Here is a 5,797-nt window from a genome sequence, read left to right on the forward strand (position 1 = left end):
CCGGTCGGAATTCCTTCCTGTAAACCTCGCCCCGTTTTAATCCTGACCAATCAAATATCACCTGGTTGTTTTTTTCGTCCCGCCTCAATATAGCTATGACTGGAGGGGACCAGCTCTGTAGTGCGCGTGCGCAAAGTATTAAACAACACAAAAACAAACAAAAGAACTGATTAGTAAACATTCTGTCGAATAACGCGTTAAATACCTTAATTTTCTACTTAATGAAATCAGATTACGCCAACAAAAAATACTAGAGGCAGTCTAATCCTATGCTGTTATGCAGCAAAGATAACAGTTACCATATAGCCCTGCTAATGTAGCTAACTGTAGCAGCTAAAAAGAATGAGATAGATAGATAGATAGATAGATAGATAGATAGATAGATAGATAGATAGATAGATAGATAGATAGCCAATGATTCACTCTGAGACAGACAGACAGACAGACAGGTAGATAGATAGATAGATAGATAGATAGATAGATAGATAGATAGATAGATAGATAGATAGATAGATAGATAGATAGATATACTGAGTATATCAAATTTACTTTCATTTTTCTACAAATTTAATTTTTTAAACCCATGCGAATTAAATGCATTAAGTCTATCTGACCTTTAAGGATTTAATTTTAGGTTTCTATTTTCTGTCTTATGTTATTAAATGATAATTTTAGCACGTCGAGAGCAGAATCTCATGCTATATCATAAGGACAGTTGTATTTCTTTTCTAGCTTTCTCATGGCTTTCCAGTGTATTTTTTCTAAATCAGTATACTGTTAGTAGTCTGTTGAAATATACACTATATTTTTAAAAGTATTCATGTTGTTAAAAGAACTCATTTTAATAATGAGTAAAAACTCATTTTACTACAATTTTAATTGAGTTCAGATGCTTCAGCCACACCCATTGCTAACAGGTGCATCAAATCAAGCACATAAACCTGCACTCTCCATAGACAAACATTGGCAGTATAATGATTCATACTGGAGACCTCAGTGCTTATAAACCAGGAATTGTCATAGCTGGCCATCTTCACAAACTGACCACGTCATGCCACCACTGGACTTCTGAGCAGAGGACACGTGTTCTCTTGAGTGATGAATCACGCTTCACACTATCTACCAGTAAACATAATGGCATCAGTGTGGTGGGGTTTGATGGAAGAGGGATAATAGTTTTGTGGTCTTTTTCAAGGTTTGGGCTAGGCCCTTTTATTTCCAGTGAAGGATAATATAATGTAATGTAAATATATTTTGTGTAATTATCTGCTTTCAATTTTGTCACAACAATTCCAGTTCCAGCATGACAATGCCCCTGTACACAAAGCTAGGGTGTGATATGTGTAGTGGAGAGGAACTCTACTGGTCTGCACAGGGCCCTGACCTCAATCCTAATGAGTATGAAAGCCTTCCCAGAAGATTGGAGGCTTTTATAGCTGCACATAGAGGTCCAGCATACATAATAACCCATGGTTTTGGAATAGGATGGTCAGGTGTCCACATACTTTTGGCAATATAGTGTATATTGGGAAGTTCAATGATTCACTATAATTAACATGTCTCTTTTAAATAATTATGATCCCTTATCCAGTGTGACTTAAAGAAGTGCTTTGAAGTTTCCACCAATTAGTATATTTTCATGCTGGTTCACTACATCACAGATTTTGGGGTGTTAGGGTATGGGGGTGTTAGAATAGTATGAAAAAAACCCCACACAAGACATGGATTATTTTTAAGTAAATAAATGCTACTTTATGAAGAGGTCTTTATTCTTAATTGGAAGACCGTCAGTGACTCATTCTACCTCCTAGCCACCAGAACAGAGAAGACGCATACCTTCCTTGTACCCTGAGAGGTGGGGGGTCCAGTCAATCAGAGGACCTGTGGTGCACAGCAGGGGTAGGTGGTCTGTTTTTTGCTTTAAAATCTGATTCAGGCTGCTACAGGAAGCCAGAGGAGGGAACATAGCAGTGGAGTTGTGTGGGAAACGTTTTGAAAACAAGTCGGGTCGCTGCTTTGTGTATCAGTTGCAAAGAATAGGGCGCAGAGGCAGACCTGCCAAGATGTTAGTCTGGATATGATGAGGTAGTAAACAAGCATCTGAGTGGCCTCTGTGGATTGAAATGCAAATATCCCTCTGATGGTGTAAAGGAGAAACTGGCATGAGAATCTTAGTGCAGCAATGTAAAGCGAAAAGGACAGCGGATTGTCCACAGTTACCCCAAGGTTGTGTGCTGTGACAGAGGCTGAGATCTGAGAGTTCTCCAGGGAGATCACAAGATCCTGATGATGTGGGGAAGCATATCCAGCTCAGGGATTATGTATCGGCTGATCAGATGTCTGTTATACATGCTGCAGAAACCTGTCTGTAGGAGGAAAGGAGAGGATAAGTTGAATATCATCTGTATAGCAGTGGTACAAAGGCCTGTGTGTGGATATGAGCTTACTGAGAGCTTGACTATAGAGAGAGACATTATAGTAATCTTTCCTTCGACAGTTAATCCATAAAGAATGGTCTTGGATGGATAGAAAAGGAACCTTAGCAGTATAGCTAAGCTATTGATATTTCAGTTTAATGAGCACTAGTATGAACTGGTAAGTCTGTCTAGACTATATATTGGTGAGTCTTTGTTATAAAATAAGTGACACAAATAAAACATTTCTGCTGTTGAGAGAAGTTTGTCTTTCCCCTCCCCGGTTCCCCTCCTTGTTAGTAATTATGCCATGACTTAATCCTCTAATTTGACAACTATGTAGGAAACTAAATTATAGGTCTGTGTTCATCCAAGCTCTTGCCACAAGAATGATAAATATTTGAAGAAGCATTGTACATTGTATGCACGGGTAGACGCGGGGGTTTTTGTTTACACTGTTGATCTGATGATATAAATGGACCTACATCAACTATTTTAGGATCATTTTGCTTGAAACACAGTGAAATGTATAACTATTTTGTGACAACTAAATTATTTCAAATGTTTAGATAAAGCTCATGTTAAACCTACATTCGGAGTTAAATTTATATAAACTGAGCAGCTGTTTACATATAGTCCATAAGACACAATAATAATTCAATTTACACAAAGGAACCAGTTTAAATGTTTACAAACGCTTGATTCTTAATAATATGTCTTGTTACCTGGATGATTAACAACTGTTTTTATGTTCTGTAAGAGTTCTTCATGAGTCCCTCTGAGCATTTAAACCCAGAGTTCATCAGAAAAATCTTCCAGGTTCTGCACATTCTTTGCTTTTCTGGATATTTACATTGGCCGATCCTCAAGAAGGCGATACGCCGGGGGAGTGTAAACTTTTAAACAGGACGAAGGGCAGTACTAAATGAATACAATAAGATTAATAATACTGTGAATTAGGTTTAAAATGCTTATGATCTGATCTCACATCATTGCCAGATTCTGTGTAGCTTCACAAAGAGCAGCCTGCCAACATGACTGTAGAAGACTTCAGCGTCCAACCGTCAGCCTTCAGGGACCAGCAGCTATCAGGTTCATGTTCACCTTACTACTAATTACACACACCTGTACTCAGTTACACAATCGATGCCAACAGCACTTACAGACCCACTTCACCAGCACATTTTGGGAAAGTATACAAGCATTTCTGGTTACAGGTTCGAGTCGGTTAATAGGTTTATGTCTTTGTCTTTTGCACTGTTTTCTCTGACTTGTATTTTGACCTTGATATTGCCTCACATTTTGGATTCATTTCAACGTCTCCTCTCCCTGACATCTGGAGGGATTATTATAAACAAAAAACACACAATCAGGTCCATAAATAAATATTTGGACAGTGAGTTATTGTTTTTTTAGCTGTCTATTATGGTATATTTGAGTTAAAATTAAATCATAAATATCTCTAAATAATTGTCTTTCCACCTATTCAAGGAACCAAAAGGGATTGACCAATCTGACATAATCCTAAATTCATCAGTCATTACTAATAATTAGTAATTAGTTAATCTTTTTGACTGCCTGATGTCTGCAACCCATAAACATCACCAGTCAGGATGTTGTTCCTGAGCTGTTTTTGAGCCTACTTCAGAACTGCACTACACAATGCATCGACAAATACTGAAATAATCCCTGCATTGTTGTTGCTGTGCCCCGCTGTGTGAGCTGCATTAAGATTTAATTCCATTTAACCATGATAGCTCTTAGAACTCTTTTCCTCAGACACACAGAGGTTTCCAAGCAAGTAGATAAGTGGCTACCAAATATATATATATATATATATATGCCTAAATCTAAAAAGTACTGTATGAAAAAGAGAAAGACCAAAAAAAACCCACGAGTCAGCTCTCAAAGTTCACACAAAAGAGACGATTCAACATCCAAAGCTATTTCAAGCTCACACTGGAACACAGAAAATATTTTTGCTTTGAAATAATTGTGACATGCTCAGATCAAGTTTTACATTCCTTACATATATACACCGATCAGGCATAACATTATGAGCAGTGAGAGGTGAAGTGAATAACACTGATGATCTCCTCATCATGGCACCTGTTAGTGGGTGGGATATATTAGAGGCAGCAAGTGAACATTTTGTCCTCAAAGTTGATGTGTTAGAACCAAGAAAAATGGGCAAGTGTAAGGATTTGAGCGAGTTTGACGAAGGGCCAGATTGTGATGGCTAGACGACTGGATCAGAGCATCTCCAAAACTGCAGCTCTTGTGGGGTGTTCCCGGTCTGCAGTGGTCAGTATCTATCAAAAGTGGTCCATGAAAGGAACAGTGGTGAACCGGCAACAGGGCCATGGGCGGCCAAGGCTCATTGATGCACGTGGGGAGTGAAGGCTGGCCCGTGTGATTCAATCCAATAGACGAGCTACTGTTGCTCAAATTGGTGAAGAAGTTAATGCTGGTTCTGATAGAAAGGTGTCAGAATACACAGTCCATGACGGGTCAGGGTTGTTATGGCAGCAAAAATTTTATATATATATATATATATATATATATATATATATATATATATATATATATACACTATATTGCCAAAAGTATTCGCTCACCCATCCAAATAATCAGAATCAGGTGTTCCAATCACTTCCATGGCCACAGGTGTATAAAATCAAGCACCTAGGCATGCAGAGTGTTTTTACAAACATTTGTGAAAGAATGGGTCACTCTCAGGAGCTCAGTGAATTCCAGCGTGGAATTGTGATAGGATGCCACCTGTGCAACAAATCCAGTCGTGAAATTTCCTCGCTCCTAAATATTCCACAGTCAACTGTCAGCTGTATTATAAGAACGTGGAAGTGTTTGGGAACGACAGCAACTCAGCCACGAAGTGGTAGGCCACGTAAACTGACGGAGCGGGGTCAGCGGATGCTGAGGCGCATAGTGCGAAGAGGTCGCCAACTTTCTGCAGAGTCAATCGCTACAGACCTCCAAACTTCATGTGGCCTTCAGATTAGCTCAAGAACAGTGCGCAGAGAGCTTCATGGAATGGGTTTCCATGGCCGAGCAGCTGCATCCAAGCCAAACATCACCAAGTGCAATGCAAAGCGTCGGATGCAGTGGTGTAAAGCACGCTGCCACTGGACTCTAGAGCAGTGGAGACGCGTTCTCTGGAGTGACGAATCGCGCTTCTCCATCTGGCAATCTGATGGACGAATCTGGGTTTGGCGGTTGCCAGGAGAACGGTACTTGTCTGACTGCATTGTGCCAAGTGTAAAGTTTGGTGGAGGGGGGATTATGGTGTGGGGTTGTTTTTCAGGAGCTGGGCTGGGCCCCTTAGTTCCAGTGAAAGGAACTCTGAATGCTTCAGCATACCA

The sequence above is a fragment of the Hemibagrus wyckioides genome, linkage group LG02 (assembly GCF_019097595.1).
Source record: "Hemibagrus wyckioides isolate EC202008001 linkage group LG02, SWU_Hwy_1.0, whole genome shotgun sequence".
Lineage (NCBI taxonomy): Eukaryota > Metazoa > Chordata > Actinopteri > Siluriformes > Bagridae > Hemibagrus > Hemibagrus wyckioides.